Raw genomic sequence first — 18,348 nt, forward strand, 5'->3', positions numbered from 1 at the left:
AAAGCCATTGTGATTCAATATTATAAAACAACAAAATGTGAAGACTTCCGGGGGCGGGGGGGGGATACTTTTTATAGGCACTGTATGTGAGGGTCAAAGAACATGGTCATAACGGTTGACAGCTAACTCAAAATTATCCTTGGGGGAATAAAAGGCGAGCAAATTAGCAAAACAAGGTGCTGCAACGTGACAGGGCAGTTGCAAATTAGGGAATCTGGACGATAGAATGAACAACAGGTTAAGGTTATGGATTTAAGGGGAGAAAAGTAAAAACTGAATTCCAATAACTTATAGAAGAAGCAGGATCAGAAATATACAAAGAGCACAGGGGAGTGCTTGCTAAAGATTGAATGGTCTTATGTGAAATTTGTGGTGCTGCAGGGGGTATGAAACCAAATAGCCCACTGGTGCCAATACCTATGAAGTTATCAGGGAGCTTTAAGTGCTCTAGAAAGGCTACAGGAAAATGTAAGCCTTTAAACCCAAGATTTCATTTAGTCCAGCATGAAAGAAATAATGTATTTTGTTGCATTGGAATTAACTCTGACTGGGGTCACGGTTAGTTTTGCTCCAGAGCTATTAAAGTAGACAAACATATTAACAGTGATGTTGTTACTTGGAGAGCAGTCAGTGATCAAAAACAACTTTCCTAAATGGATTTGGGTAAATGCAAGGATAACAAAGGAAGAATAGAAACTTAAATTGACATTATGTCACGGTGGATGGTCTGACACATGTGGACAAAATCTTAGGTATCCTAGATGGTACATGTGTATGGCTCTCGTACATAAAATTCTAAAGGAAACATATCCCGGAGAGAATTATAATTACTTTTTAGGTCCAATTACTGAGCAGACTTAAGTAATGTGGGCCATGGTAAGATTACATTTCTATTGGGGTGGTTACAGCAAGTATTTTCCAAAGGATGCTTCAATCATTATTAACTGTACACAGGAGGATATTGTACAGGGGAGATGTAGAGTAAAAAGGTTCACAATGTGGGCAAATATCATGAGAAGACACGAATATCCCTAAGTAACCCACCAACACCTGCTATTGTTATGAATGGTACTGCAAAAGGGATAGATTTATCAGGATGCTATCGAGAGGGAGACCACTTATCTTGCCCAGAGGAAGTGACAAGACAAAAGCTTATAAATTGTCATTTCAGTAATAATGAAAATTGTTAATTGTCTATTTTGCCTGTGAATAATCAGCCTGTCTTGCAGTAGGCAGTGGTGGGACATACTATATAGCAACAGCAGCTGTGAGTTACAGCAAGGGTTGAAGCAGTGCCCTTTCTTGCAATTGGGAACATGACTTTAGATTTGGCTATTGAAGAACAAACATTGTCTCGGCCAGCATAAACTCAGTAACAAAAGAAAACCTCAGAATTTGTGGGACTATGTTGCTACCGAGTTGCAGCAAAATAATCCATCAATGGGACAGTCCGACCATCTTTCATTGTTTCTGCTTCCCAAGTATAGCCCGGTCATTAAACGCGTGAAACCCATAACGAAGACTATCAAGGTCTGGCTGGAAGGTGCTGACTCTGCTCTTCAGCACCAATTCCAGCACACAGACTGGAGCGTGTTTGCTGCCCATGCCACCACAGACTCTCAGGTTAACATTGATTTATATACCAACTCTGTCCTTGAGCACATCAAGTGTGTAGATAGAGTGACATCACAAAAACAAATAGAAGTTTTCCCCAATCAAAAAACCATGGATGAACAGAGAGGTTCGCCTCCTGCTCAAAGCCAGAGATTCAGCCTTCAGGTCTGGAAACCGGGAGGCTTATGGCTCAGCCAGGGCCAACCTGAGGAGGGGAATCTCTCAGGCTAAACACATATACAAACAGAGAATCGAGGAGCATTTCAACTCCTCGGATCCCCAGCTCACGTGGCATGACATACAGGTCATTACAGACATCAAACCACCTAGTACTGTGCCCTCTTCTAGCTCTGCTTCCCTCCCTGATGAGCTCAAATACTTCTACGCTCGCTTTGACCGAGAGAACAAGGAGGTCACCCTCAAAGCGGGTCTCCCCCGGTGAACTGCCTCTCTCACTTTCCACCTCTGATATTTGCGCCACCCTGAGCAGGGTGAATGTACGGAATGCAGCTGGTCCGGATGGAATACCTGGCCGTGTGCTCAGAGTCTGTGCAGGGCAGTTGGCCGGGGTCTTCACGGGCATTTTTAATCTGTCCCTGGCCCAGGCAGTTGTCCCCACAAGCTTCAAGATCACCACCATCATGCCAGTGCCGAAGCATTCCACTGCCACGGGCCTGAATGACTTCCGCCCAGTTGCACTGACCCCCATCATTGCAAAGAGCTTTGAGAGACTGGTTCTATCACATCTGAAATCCTGTCTGCCCACTACCCTGGACCCCCATCAATTTGCCTATCGCACCAACAGGTCAACAGAGGACACCATCTCCATGGCACTTCACTCTGCCCCGACCCACCTGGACAGTCCTAACTCTTACGTCAGAATGCTGTTCATTGACTTTAGTTCGGCATTCAATACTGTGATCCCCTCCAAGCTGATTGCCAAACTTCGCCAGCTTGGCATCAGCTCATCACTCTGCAATTGGACCTTGGACTTTCTGACTAACAAACCCCAATCAGTTGAGTTAGACAACCTCTCCTCCTCCACTCCCACCCTGAGCACTGGCGTGCCTCAAGGCTGTGTACTGAGCCCTCCTCTGTACTCCCTTTTCACCTATGACTGCGTTCCTGTACATGGTTCTAACTCCATAATCAAGTTCGCAGACGACACCACGGTGGTTGGCCTGATCAGGGGGGATGATGAGACGGCCTACAGGGTCGAGGTCCAGCACCTGGTTGCGTGGTGTGCCGACAACAACCTGGCCCTTAACACCCAGAAGACCAAGGAGATCATTGTGGACTTCAGGCATGCCAGGAGCCACACTCACGTCCCCATCTACATCAACGGAGCTGTAGTGGAGCGTGTATCAAGCTTCAAATTCCTTGGTGTCCAGATTTCCGAGGATCTCACTTGATCCCTGAACTCCTCCATCCTTGATCAAAAAGGCGCAACAGCCCCTTTATTTCCTGCGGAGCATCAAGAAAGCTCATCCCTGTCCCAGGATACTGGCAGACTTTTACCACTGTACCATTGAGAACATACTCACCAACTGCATCTCAGTGTGGGATGGTAATTGTCCCGTATCAGACCTCAAAGCGCTCCAGCATGTGGTAAAAACTACCCAGCGGATTATCAGCACCCAATTGCCCACCATTGAGAATGTAACATGCTCAAGGAGATCTGTTTTTTTTGTGAGAATGATGTAATGGTCTTTTGGAGGTCACCTGATGTGATTTTCCTGCCAATGTGAGGTCACGTGATGACATGTGCCCCGTGACTATATAAGGGTCGACCCAGGTGACACAGTTAGTTTTTAAGTTTGTAGATTTCCAGGTAGAATGTGCTGTGCCTCCGTTTCTGTTGCGTTTGTTTTTGTGACGCAGTTTCATTTTTAAAATGGAGTGGGCGTTCTGTTGAAAGATTCCTTATTATTTGGACTGGGAATTTGTAGCTGGATGTGCCAATTTACTCAATTTCAACAGTTAAAGGGAGAGTGGAGAATTTATCGAAGGATCGAGAGAAGTAGGCATCGTTTGGCAGTTTAATAAAGAATCGACCTTATTGAGTCTTCGTTGGAGGAGTACCTGCATCGAGACAACTCTTGCCAGAAAGAGCAAAGAGTTCATGCAAAAAGGTGCTCTCTCCCTCTCTAAAGGAATTTAAGGTCAGTTGATTTAAACTGTTTATTTTCGGCATCGTGACTCCCGTGGACAGAACCAGCAGTAAAGGTGCATCTGTGAAGAAGTCCTTCTCCAGAGAAGTCTCTCCCAATTGAATGTGTAAAACTGTTGGACTTTCGAAGTTATCACTTTAAGAACTATACCTGACTGTATTGCATTAAGAACTGTTTTCGCATTTAACGCTTTAAGAACCAGAGTCGAGTGGTGAGTTGGTGAACGACTGCATATCTGTTAACTTACGGCTAAAGTTTTCGTTTGTTTTCTTTTTTCCCATATCATTTATCGGTTATTTTTATATAACCTGTCTCCATTGATATTCATTGTTGCCGTATACGTAACATAATTTGTGGGGGCTCGTGGGATATGTTCCGATTTTGTGCTTAAGTGCTGGTAATTGTCATTTTGATTTGGGAAAGGGAATTACCCAATCTTTTTTTTTTGGTTTGATTGGTGTGTATGTTGTATTCGGCAACAATGGATATTGACGATTTTTTGAAGGCACCTGATTCGGAATTTTTAGAGACTGCGAGATAACCTGTGGTATTGGAGATTGCTAAGAAGTTGGATATTAAAGGAATTATGAGGATTTCTACCAAGGCTTTCATACAAAGAAAGATTGCTGAACATTATATTAATTTGGAATTGTTTGATGAGGAGGTGTTAGATAAGTTTCCACTGAGTAATCTGGAAATGCAGTTGCACCTTGAACAGTTAAAGTTTGAAACATTTAAAGTGGAAATGGCCGAAAGGCTAATAAACAAAAGGGAATTCGAGGAAAGAGAAGCCCTTAAAAAAAGGGAATTTGAGGAAAGAGAAGCTGAAAATCAGAGGAAATTCAAGCTAGAGATGCAGAAATTAAAATTCGGGAGTCAGTCTTCTGGTTCTACGAAACAGTTTATTGCTAGTCGTGAGGTTGTTTTGGCTCTTCCATTTAATTAAACTGATGTGGACGCATATTTCCAACATTTCAAAATAGTTGCTCTGAGTTTAAAGTGGCCGAAGGACCAATGGCCAGTGATGTTACAAAGTGTAATTAAAGGCAAAGCACAACAAGTTTATACAGCTTTAAATGCTGAGCAAGCACTGGATTATGATATTGTTAAGCAGAATATATTAAAGGCATACGAGATGGTTCCGGAAGTGTATGGAGAAAGATTTAGAAGTTTGAAGAAACAGGTGGAAAAAACTTATGTGGAATTTGCCTATGAGAAATCTGTGTGTTTTGAGAGATGGGTTTGCTCTAGAAATGTGAATGGGGAGTATAATAAATTAAAAGAGCTGATTTTGCAGGAGGAATTTAAAAGAAGCATTCCTGTTGAAGTGAGAACATACTTAAATGAACGGGACACTGCTACATTGCAGGAGATTGCTAAATTGGCTGATGAGTATGTTTTAATTCACAAGCATAAATTTTCTCCAGGTAAAATTTTTAAAAGGAAAACTAGCACAGAGAGTCAAGGTAAATCAGACATTAAATCTGAAGTTAGTGGGAAAAGTAAGGATGAAGGGAGACATGTGCAGGAAAGACATTTTGGTATTATTTGTAATTATTGTAAGAAACCTGGACATGTAGTAGCTAATTGCTTCCGATTGAAACAGAAAGAGAAAGAAGTGGTCCCAGATGATTGTGTGCAGCATATTGGAAAACCTGTAAAACCACAGGGTTTAGAAAATATTACTGAAGATGTGTCAGAGTCTGATCAAGTTAAGAAGGGATATGAAGCTTTTATAACAGAAGGATTTGTATCCTTGAAAGAAGGATCCAATGCAGTACCAATAAGGATACTTTGATATACTGGAGCTTCGCAATCACTAATATTAGACAGTGTGCTAAGGTTTAGTGATGAGTCTGACATTGCTGAGGTAAATTATATAAGAGGGGTAGGGAGTGCCCTTGTGCCAGTACATTTACATAGAGTAAATTTAAGGTCAGGATTAGTTACAGGGGTTGTTAAAGTAGGACTACAATCCAGTTTACCTGTGAATGATGTTTCTCTTTTGTTAGGGAATGATTTAGCAGGTGGACACAAGTTTTTCCTGAAGTGCATTTGACAATAAATTCGAATTCTGAGGAATCACAGAGGGATTCTAACACAGATTCTTCCTGTGTTGTAACAAGAGCTATGGCTAAAAAGACTGATGTAAAGGATGAGGTTGTTACTCAAGACAGTTCAAATCAAGATTCGAATTTTGAGGATGTATCAGAAACTTTCTTACCTACCTTATTTAATCAGGATTTTGATGGTAAGTCTAATCAGGAAGATTTGTCTTTATCTCAGAAGGAGATGATAGCAGAGCAGGGTAGAGATCCTGAGATAGTTAAATTAAAAGAACAAGCTCTTCCAGATAGTGAAATTGAAAAAGTACCAGTTGTATATTATTTTGAGAAGGGGGTATTAATGAGAAAGTGGAGATCACCTACAATTCCTGTTAGTGAGGAATGGGAAGTTAATCATTATGTAGTTGATCCTAAAATTTACCGAAATAGATTTTGACTATGGCTCATAGTATTCCTTTGGGTGGTCATTTAGGGGTAAAGAAAACTATGAACAAAGTCTCTAAACATTTTTATTGGCCTAGTTTAAGACAAGATGTGGCAACATTTTGTAGAACGTGTCATACGTGTCAAATTGTTGGTAAACCTAATCAGGTTACTCCAGTGGCCCCACTGCAACCAATTGCAGTATTTGATGAGCCGTTCTCAAAAATCATTGTAGACTGTGTAGGTCCTTTGCCAAAAACTAAAACTGGACATCAATATTTATTAACGATTATGTGCACAGCATCTAGGTTTCCAGAGGCAGTACCTCTTAGGAATGTAACAGCTAAAACTGTGACAAAGGCTCTTATAAAATTCTTTACTTATTTTGGGTTGACTAACTAAATACAATCAGATCAAGGTAGTAATTTTATGTCTGGGTTGTTTATTCGCAGTTATTTTGTAAATAACACTATTCTTTGCATTTCTGGTTAGGTGCTAACTGCATCTCATTGGCTTTGTATCTGTACTCGGCACAATGACAATAAAGTTGAATCTAATCTAATCTAAACACACTAGAGTAATTAAAACACACGCTGGTAAGGCTGAGTGACACAGACTTTTGGAGAAAGTTTTGGAATTGGGGGACAAATTTTAAAATATATTTGTGGGTGAGAGTAGTATCTCATGCTGCTTTAATACTTATTTTATTTACCCTGATAATAGCATTGCTTAATGTATATCAATTTAGAAGGTGGAAGGCAAAATAATGCAAAATTTAGAGGATAATGCTTTTATAAAATGGAAGAGATGATTGTTAGTAATAAAGTATGTGAATTCAATCAGAAAATATTACTTTTACATTTATATAATGTAAGTGTTGCACACCTATTGGGGGTCCATGGCAGTCCTATGGACAGTCAACAAAATGAGAAGAGGATAATGATCCTAAGATGAATATCATTGGATCAAGAGGAGGGAGATGTTGGCCAGAAAGAACAACAATCAGTGAACGAGAACAGAGATGGCCATTTCCTGAGACTGTCCTTGCAGCTGCCATTTTGTGAAGTGATTTCTTGCTTTGGGGCAATTTAATCAGAGCAGTGGCATGTGGATGCAAGGAGTCTTCTGCTAGTGACGTGCTGAATCTGAGACGATTCTCAACCAAGTAGCTATTTGTTATGTGAAGTGAAAAGCTCGCAGGAGGAGCAATTTGTAATCACGTGAGGCTAATGTCTAGGTCACCTGGTTTGACTGCTTTGAATCAGTAAGAGTTGAAAAGCACAAAAGGCACAGGGCTGAGGGCAAAAGTCATAGAACAATACTGGACCCAAGCCAACAAAAAGTTGACCTAGGTCAGTCAGGTGAGTTCGAACCAACAAGATTGAAGAATAATTGATGATGAGAGAGTTAAAAAAAGAGAATCTTCAAATGCAAGGCAGCGACAACTCTCCAGTGACCAGCCATTGTGAACATGGAGGACCCCCTCATCAGACACGTGGAGATTATAGATTGGGAACACAAGGAACACCTGCCAGTGTCAACTCCTTTCCTGGGTAATGCCTTTTCTCTTCATTGACTGTTTGTGGGGGGTTAGAGGATCCTAGCACGTGTGCACACAGGGCACTTAACTACACATTGCTCTGCAACGACACCGGTGCCAAGTTGTATCAGCCCTAGTGCTCTTCCTTTGGACAACATTGGTGGTGTGGAGAGGGGAGACTTGCAGCATGGGCAACTAACAGTCTTCCATACAACCTTGCCAAGCCTGCGCCCTGGAAACCTTCTAAGGCGAAAATCCATGGTCTCATGAGACTAACGGATGCCTATAGTTCAAAAAAATATGGGTATTTAATATTTCATAGTATCACTTATAAACATTAGCAGAACAGCCACTCTCATATGTACTGGAGAAGATCTTACTCAGTGAATGGAACTCAAAAGTAAAACCAGGAGTTCATTTTCCATCATGTGCCTAACAATGGGCAGAGCAATTGCAAATGGCATTTATAATGGTATTATAAGTGCAAGGGATGCACTTTGAGAGGATTGAAAAGGGGTAAGACATACACAATGAATAGTAGGACCCTATGGAGTAGTTTGGAACAAAAGGAACAGAGTACAAGTTCAATGTTCCCTGAAGATGGCAGTACAGGTTGATATTGGGAAACTTCTACTGTTAGGGCATAGGTTTAGGGTAAAGGGCTTGGGGGTGAAAGAAAGAGATATCAGAAACAACATTCTCCCTGAGGGTGGTTGGAACATGCAACATAGCCAGTGTGGATAGTCCTCCCACAAGCTTTTAGAGGTGTATATAGACAGGCACATGAATCACCAAGGCATTGAAAGCAATGCACTAAGTGCTGGTGAATTGGATTTGAATGGATGGATATTTGTTGGTTGGAATGGACATAGTGGGCCAAAGGATCAGTCCAAATTGTTTGGCTCTGTGTCTTGACTAAAGGTAAGATGATGCCTTCAAGCAGCGAAAATATTTTGTGTGCAGCTCTAAAGGGAATGATCAGGTATTTCCATTTAGGACCACTGCATCTGAAATCCACAGTCACAGCCATGGGTCGAATTAGAAGTGGTAGAGACAGGTTCAATTTTGTCATTTAAAGTTAAATTGGATAGGTATATGGACAGGAAAGGAATGGAGGGTTATGGGCTGAGTGCAGGTAGATGGGACTAAGTGAGAGTAAGCGTTCGGCGCAGACTAGAAGGGCCGAGATGGCCTTTTTCCGTGCTGTAATGGTTATATGGTTATGTACGGTATTCGGTTTTGAAAATTCATGAGCTTTTTAGTTTAGACAATAAAGGTACTTGTCAGTAAGTACAGATTTTCTCTGATCTTTATAAGATGATGAGAGGCATTGATCGTGTGGATAGTCGGAGGCTTTTTCCCAGGGCTGAAATGGTTGCCACAAGAGGACACAGGTTTAAGGTGCTGGGGAGAAGGTACAGAGGAGATGTCAGGGGTAAGTTTTTTACTCCGAGAATGGTGAATGCATGGAATGGGCTGCCAGCAACGGTGGTGGAGGCCGATACAATAGGGTCTTTTAAGAGACTTTTGGATAGGTACATAGAGCTTAGTAGAAGAGAGGGCTATAGGTAAGCCTAGTAATTTTTAAGGTAGGGACATGTTCGGCACAATTTTGTGGGCTGAAGGGCCTGTATTGTACTGTAGGTTTTCTATATTTCTATTACGATTAAGGGGTATTACTTGCAACAGAGTGCAGCACATGTGTGCTCCGTGGAGTCATTGCCAACCGCTGAGGAGGTTTCATGACAATCCTATTATGGTGTTTGTGATGGGTGGATCTGAAATTGGACTGTGCAAAACTCTGTTGCATTTCAGGGATATTCCCAGTCATGTCAGCGATGATTAGACCTCCACAGACCGTTCTGTTCAGGAGTTGTCAACACTGGTTACCCACATTCTGACAATAAGATCAATGTAAACAGAAACTAATATCCTTAATCGGTCCTGGCTGTAGGCCAGGTAAATGATGGTTTACCTCATGCAGATTCTCTCTCTAAACTAATCACATTATTGCAGCTTGAGCTGGTGTTGGGACCTTTGAATCAAATGAGACTCTCTTCACTTTCACTCTCTCCACACTGGGATGAAGCTCTTGGGCAAACAGTGGCCCCAACAGTGCACAGCTTGTAAATCAGTCAGAAAACTAGATATAAAGAAATGTTTGTCTCCTCTGATTTCAGTCTCCTGAACTTGTAATGACCACACAGGCAACCTTCAGGCATACATCAGACTACTGTTGATCAATTACAACTCGGTGTTCAAAACCATCATTCCCTCAGTACTAATCATTAAGCAACAAAACCCGGGCCTCTGCAGTTCTCTCTACAACTGGATCATTGACTTCATTATTGGGAGACCACAGGCACTGTGGATCAATAATATCATCTCCTCCTCATTGACAATCACCACAGATACACTTCGAGGATGCATGCTTAGCCCAGTGCTCTACTCTCTCTATACTCGTGACTGTACGGCTCAGATGGCATCTATAACTTTGCCAATGACATTGTCATTGTTGGTAGAATCTCAGATGGTGATGAGGAGGCATACAAAAATGAAATAGATCTTCTGCCGGAGATCCCAACAGCAATCTGACATTTTCAGCAAGATCAAACAACTTCAGGAAAGAGAATACACACCAGTCCTCATTAAGGAGTCGGCAGTGAAAAGGGTGAGGGGCTTGAAGATCCTGTGTGTCAGCATCTTTGAGGATCTGCTTTGGGTCCTACACAATGAAATCACGAAAAAGGTATGCCAGTGGCTGTAATTTGTTCGGAGTTTTGTGAGGTTCGGTATGTCACCAAAGACTCTCTATAGACGTGGACTGGAGAGTAGTTCACGCAGGATTTTCATTAGTCAAGAAGTCTGTCCAGATTTGGCATTCCATATAAAACTTCCACAAACTTCTATAGATGCAAAGTGGAGAGTACCCTGACTGTTTGCATCTTGGCCTGGCATCGAATGATCAATGGGCAAGAACCAGAAAGCTTTCTGGAAATGGTAGATACAGCCCAGTCCATCACAGGAAAAGCCCTCCCCACTAATGAGCACATCTGCAAAGATCATTGCAACAGGACAGCAGCATCCGTCGTCAAGAAACCTCATCACCCACCCATGCTCTCTTCTCACTGCTGCCGCTGGCAAGGAGCCTTAATTCCCACACCACCGGTTCAGGAACAGTTATTATTCTTCAACCATTAGGCTCCTGAACTGGCATGAATAATTTCACTCAAGTCATCTGTAGGTTGGTTCTACAACCTACAGACTCACTTTTAAGGGCTCTATGTTCTCAGTATTACTTATTTATTTATTTATTTCCTGTACTTACAGTGTTGAGCTTTCCTTTGTTTTGCACAGCAGGTAGGTTATCTGTCTTTTTTTTGTGTGTAGTTTTTCATTACTTCTATTATAGTTGTTTGTCCTATTGTGACTGTCTGCAAGAAAATGAATCTCAGGGTACTAAGCGCACTTTGAAAATGAATGCACGTTGAACTTTGATCTTTAAGACACGCACTCTTCTTGTTACCACCATCACGGAGAGGTTACAGGAGTCTGAAGACCCACACTCAATGATTCAGAAACAGCTTCTTCCTCTCTACCACCCGATTAATAAATGGTCCATGAACCCATGTGCAATACCCTTTTCACATTCATCATTCCTCCGTTTTGTACCATATATTTATTTTTGCAATTGGTAGATTTTTATGCCTTGCAGTGAACTGCTGCCGATAAACAAGAAATATGTTATGTATCAGTGATAATAAATCTAATTCCAATTCAAAATCTGACAAGCACTGTCACTCCATTGGATGGCACAGCTCTCTGTGTGCCCCATCAGTATTGTTGCTTGTGATCACATATTGTATTGTGATGGATTGGGTGACGTACCTAATTGACTGCATACAAGCCGTGGGTCCCAACTGTCAGTAAACTCTGAGCAGTAAATGTTAGTACAGTTAACTTTAGCTGAATCTTTCCATTAATAAAATTGATCTTTATGTTTCTGGGCGTTAACATATCGGATGAGCAGATATGGCCCAGCGATCACAAGGAAGGTGTGCCAGTATGTTTACATACTTTCTTAGAAGGTTAAAGGGATTTGGCATGTCACCAAACTCTCAAACAAACTTCTACAAATGTACAGATGAAGGTATCCTTACAGGTTGTATTATGGTCAGGTACAGTATTTGTAACCTGCAGGAATATTAGGAACTATAGAGTCATTGTCCCAGCCTAATACATCACTGGCATGTCTCTCACCACCATCAGTAGCACCTATATGATGTGCTACAACAAGAAGGCAGTTCCCTAGGCTCAGTGTCCTTTACCCGATAACTGTCAATAAGGTAAAATACTTTCGCTATGACTCCAGCCCATCCCGGTCAGTTGGTGGCGCGTTGAGATCGGCGCCAAACAGAGGTTCCCGAGTTCAATCCAGTGACAGACCGACCCTGTGCGCGCTCGATGTCAAGCTCTCACTCGGCCTCGAAAAATAATACTGCGAGATGTCTCTGCGAGGAGTGGTGCCCCACACAGCCTTTCGAACTGCACTTTGTAAGGCATGAAAATGTCCGACGCTGGCCTCTCAAGTCTGAGTCGACATCATCATCATCCAGCCCCTCCCGGTGGCAGTGATTTGAATGGGGCAGAGCTGCAGCTGTTCCTTAAGGAAGAAGGATTGGACGTCAGCAACTAAAAGATGGGCAGAAAGGGCGGCGTGATGAGATGTAGCTTGTAATGGAAGTTTGTCATCGAGAGAACACAATAAACAGAACATTCGGTCTCAGATTATCAGCATCTGAAGGGAGGGAAGAAATCAATGTTTCAGAGGGGAAATCAGTGTGTGAGGAGAGCGATCAATGTGTGAGGAGAGCGATCAATGTGTGAGGGGTAAGATCATTGCGTGAGGGGAGAGATCAGTATGTGAGGAGAGCGATCAGTGTGTGAGGGGAGAGAATCATTGTGTGAGGGGAGAGAATCATTATGTGAGGGGAGGGATCAGTGTGTGAGAGGAAGGATCAATGCGTGAGGGGTGAGATCAGTGCGTGAGGGGAGAGATCAATGCACGAGGGGAGAGATCAGTGCGTGGGGAAAGAGATCAGTATGTGGGGAGAGAGATCAGTGCGAGAGGGGTGAGATCAGTGCGAGAGGGGTGAGATCAGTGCATGAGGGGAGAGATCAGTGTGTGAGGAGACAGAATCATTATGTGAGGGGAGGGATCAGTGTGTGAGAGGAGAGATCAGTGCGTGAGGGGTGAGATCAATGCGAGAGGGGTGAGATCAGTGTGTGAGGGGTGAGATCAGTGCGTGAGGGGTGAGATCAGTGCATGAGGGGTGAGATCAGTGCGTGAGGGGTGAGATCAGTGCGTGAGGGGTGAGATCAGTGCATGAGGGGTGAGATCAGTATGTGAGGAGAGCGATCAGTGTGTGAGGGGAGAGAATCAGTGCATGAGGGGTGAGATCAGTGCATGAGGGGTGAGATCAGTATATGAGGAGAGCGATCAGTGTGTGAGGGGAGAGAATCAGTGTGTGAGGGGTGAGATCAGTGCGTGAGGGGAGAGATCAGTGCATGAGGGGTGAGATCAGTGCGTGAGGGGTGAGATCAGTGTCTGAGGGGAGCGATCAGTGTTTCAGGGTCTGAAAAGAGATATCAGTGTCTGAGCATGGAGACCATTGTCTGTGGGAGAGATCAACGAGTGAGCGGAGAGATCCGTGTCTGAGTGGAGAGATCAGTAACACAGGGGAGAGATCAGTGACTGAGGAAGGGATCAGTGACTTAGGAGAGAGAACAGTGTCTGAGGGGAGATATCAGTATGTGAGCTGAGTGATCAGTAAATGATGTAAATAAATCAGAGCGTGAGGGGAGAGATTGGATTCTGAGAGGAGAGGTCAGAATCTGAGGAGAAAGATCATTGAAGGGAGAGAGCAGTGAGTGAGGGAAAAGGTACTGTGCATTTAAAATTTCAGTAATATTTGAGCAATCTTGTAATTATGTTGTTCAGTAAGCATTCTTTGTTTAGATAGTTCATTATGGGTTGTAAGTAAAAATAGGTGAATTGCATCCATTTTAACGCTACTACACTGAAAGTAAACAATAAACTTAAGCTCGCATTTTGGACTCGCTGTCTTTTCCTTTTAATTAGATTAATGTCTTGAAATTACAAAACATAACAGTGACAACTCGTAATTTTAAAAAAATAACCCTAAACATTACCGACTAGATGAAGAGCAGCGGGTTCAAGTTTTTAAAAATAGCAATAAAGCACATGTTCTTCGGAATTAAAAGACAGAACACGGTTGAATTTTTTTTTAAAAAAAAGCAGAAAATGGAAGAATACACAGGTTCATAAACAGTAAGTACCAGGTGATAATCATCATAAATTTAAAAAGCAGAAATGGCTGGCAACATCAGAAAGATTAATGCATTCAGTTGCTCAACGGGCAACTGGCTCATGTATATTCAGTTAATTCAACAGCACTTTCAAGCAAGTGAAATAGCCAATGAGAAGCAAGTACCAATTCTACTGAGTGCATCGGGTTAAAGGCATACAGCTTGCTTCTAAGTTTAACTGCTCGAACCAAACCAGTCAAAACGAGCTTTGCTGATATTGTGAAAATAATACAGGAACATTTAGAACAATTGTTGTTTACAGAACACTCTGCTTTGGGTGATAGTATTGATGGCTTTGTTGCAAAGTTGCAGATGATATGAAGATAGGTGGAGGAGCAGGTGGTTTTGAAGAAGTAGAGAGGCTACAGAAGGACTCATACAGATTCGGAGAATGAGAAAATAAATGGCAGGTGGAATATGGTGTCGGGAAGTGTATGCATATGCACTTTGGTAGAAGAAATGAAAAGGTTGACAATTTTCTAAATGGAGAGAAAATACAAAGCACCAACTTGGGAGTCCTTGTGCAGGATTCTCTAAGGTAAATTTGCAGGTTGAGTCTGTGGTGAGGAAAACTCATGCAATTTTAGCACTCATTTCAAGAGGACTAGAATATAAAAGCAAGCAGAATATAAAGCACTGTTGGAGCCTCACTTGGAGTATTATGAGCATTTTTGGGCCCCTTATCTTTGAAAGGCTATGCTGAAACCGGAGGGAGTACAAATGAGGTTCATGAAAATGATTCTAGTATTGAATGGTTTGTCATATCAAAAACATTTGTTGGCTCTGGGTCTGTATTCTCTGGAATTCAGAAGAATGAGGGGTTACCTCATTGAAAACAATTTAATGGTGAAAAACTTAGATAGAGTGGATGTAGAGAGGATGTTTCCTATGGTGGGACAGTCTAATACCAGAGGACTTAGAGAGTGGTGAATCTGTAGAATTCTTTGCCATAGTCAGCTGTAGAGGTCAAGTCTTTATGTATATTTAATAGATTCTTGATTGGTCAGGTCATGAAGGGATATGGGGAGAAGGTACAAGATTAGGGCTGAGCTGAAAATTGTAAAACTCAGCTATGCTGAAATGACAGAGCACACACGATGGGCCAAATGGCCTAATTCTGGTCCTATATCTTATGGTCTTAGTGGAATCAAAAGGAAGGGGTATCCATTTCAGCGTACATGGTTGAATTAAAGAGATTGTGTAAGCATTGTCAGTTCAATGATTGTGTGACGAGAATACACATAAAATTAAGATGTTTGCTGGCCTGGGTTAGCATCAGTGACATCAGCAAGTGGTCTGCCACCTGCCCTCAGGGGAAGGAGAGATAAGGAACAATGGAGCAGCGTCTGGAGATGTGTAATGCAGGGACGTGGGAGAGAGAGCTGTCTGGAGCGGCTCCCCCCTTTGAACCCTGAACTGCATGAAGTGATGGACAGGCGATACCCCAGCAGGGGGATAAAAAGGGACCGGTTTGCTAAGGCGGGACACACGCCACCCGAGGTAACGAGACCCTGGAAGCGGTGCGCCTCTCACGAGTGGGTGAGAAGTACCAGACAACGACCAGGGTGGAAAGGTACGATCAGCGGGAACCCGGTGTGTGTCCGCCCTTGCCTGGGTGCCGGGTTCACTGCAGAGGATCGACCACATCTGGAGGAGGGGTCACAGTCGGTGACCTCAGGTGACATCACCAAGGACCTGCCCAAAAGTTGCTTGTGAGCAATCTCGCCGGTCTGTGAGTGAAGCCGTTCTGAATGATCAGTTGTTCCTGTTCTATCTCTCTCTTCCCCCATGTTGTCCATCGCCATGGCAACGATTACTGCGAACTGAACTTTGAGTCACGTTGAAATTTGGTCATTTACCCCTAGACAACGATAGAGCTTGATTGATGCTGTTATCTTAATTCTGTGCACATGTGTGGTTATCATTGCTGAACTGTTGCATTTATTATCCTTTCGATTACTGTGTTGCTTGTTTCTTTAATAAAACTTTCTTAGTTCTAGTACTCCAGACTCCAACTGAGTGATCCATTTCTGCTGGTTTGGCAACCCAGTTACGGGGTACGTAACAATTGGCTTAATTATTGAAATAGACTGGGTTGATTTATCAAAACAATTAAAGTGTCCTGGAGATGTGTAATAAGCATACAAGAATAAAAAGGTAACTTAAGCCTAATTCATTATCATAAAAATAGAAAACACAAAATAAATCAGACAAAATGCATGTCATAAGTCATAAAAATTTCCAGAAAGATTTCAGGGCTCATGATACTTAGTCACTTAATTATTGCTGTTGTCGGGAGAATTCCAAATTCTGACACTCATGAAATTACCATGGCTCCTTGGCACCCATCATGATTCCTTGGCCGAGGTGATGTCCAAAGAACTGAGAGAAAGATACTTCAATAAATAAATATGTTCCCACAATCGCAGCAAGACACACAGACAAACTCTTTGCTCTTTTGTTCTCCTGCCATTTACTCAGCCATTTTATTCAAACAACTCATGTATTCATTAAAACAGTGCTTAGCATACCCTTATAAATCAATTTGACATCTTAATGGTCACTATTTATCCATCAGTCCATCGACGTTTTGAACTTAACATTCCTTTAGTTACAAAAGAGTATTAATATTATAAGCAATAAGCTGGAATCCCAAAAAGAATCCGTCAAGTTAATTTCACAGATGTAAAGAAAGATTCCATCAACCTCACCCTTAAAGTGAGGAACACACATTTAGTTATTAACAGATATCTTCATGTAAATGGTGGAGAATCAGCTGCAGACAATAACAAACCTATAATGTTTTCCTTGTATAGACATGTTACATGCTGTAAGCTTACAAAGTGTTAGATTGTTGTTTTGAACTGTTCAGACCTTTATCCAGTACTTTACAAAATTCAATACAACTCAATGGTGCACAGAGAGATAATTTAGTTTGCGGAATCTCAGAAGAAATCATCCACAAACGGCTCCTAATGGAAGCATAATTTACATTTAAAAGAACAGTTAATCTAGCTGTATCAATGAAAGCAAACAGAGATGCAATTAAGTTGCATTTACGAATGAAAGTGAGTGTAAACAAAATTGCAACATCCAGACAAAGGACATATAAAGAGATAAAAATAAATGGACTGCATACGGAGGAGAAGAAGATAAAAAGTCAAGTTGCAGTTTCAAAGAGAGCACTAATCTGTAAGTTATTGATGATGAGAGTGACACAGGACTAGGTAGCCTTGAGATTTACAATGTGAAGGCTAACAATGGACAAGCAATATGGCTTACACCAGAATGTCAAAGTAATTATAACAGAACTGGACACTAGCTCAACTGCTTCATTCATTCCACAAAGTGAGTTTGAAAGGTATTTCAAAGATCTCTTCCTGGGACATTGATCACTGAGTCACTGATTTCTCTCCATAGGCATAGATCCTGAGGCACTCACCACACCCCTCTGTTACTTATCTCCCAACTCCTTCACTTACCTCTCCCCTCAGTCACTGACCTCTCACCTCCATCAGTCATTGATCTCTCCCCTCAGACACTGTTCTCTCTCCTCAGTCACTGTTCTCTCTCCTCAGTCACTGATCCCTTCCTCAGTCTCTGGGTCTCTCACCTCAGCACTGATCACTCCACTCAAAGATATCTTCCACAGTCACTGACCTCTCTCTTCAGACATTGATCTCTCACTCATTCATCAATCACTCCTCCTAATTGCTGATCTTCCTCTTTACTCACTGATCTTTCACCTCAGACAATGATTTCTCTTCTCAGAGACTGTTCTCTCTCCTCAGACACTGATCTTTTTTGGCATTTACCAATCTCCCTCCACAGACAGTGATCTCTCTGTTCAGTCACTGATGTCTATCCTCAGACACTGATAACCAACCCCCCCCCCCAACACTGATCTCTTCCTAAATTCACTGATCTCCCTCCACAGACATTCATTTTTCCTTGAATTACTGATCTCCCACCTCAGTCACTGATCTCTCCCCTCAGTCACCAGTCTCTTGCCTCAGACTCTGATCTCTCAACTCAGTCACTGAGCTCCCCCTCATTTGCCAATCTCCCTCACCACAGACATTGATCCCTCCCTCAGACACTGACCTCTTCACACAGTCATTAATCTCTGTCCTCAGGCACTGAT

Source organism: Mobula hypostoma, chromosome 2, assembly GCF_963921235.1.
Source record: "Mobula hypostoma chromosome 2, sMobHyp1.1, whole genome shotgun sequence".
In the NCBI taxonomy this organism is placed as follows: Eukaryota; Metazoa; Chordata; class Chondrichthyes; order Myliobatiformes; family Myliobatidae; genus Mobula; species Mobula hypostoma.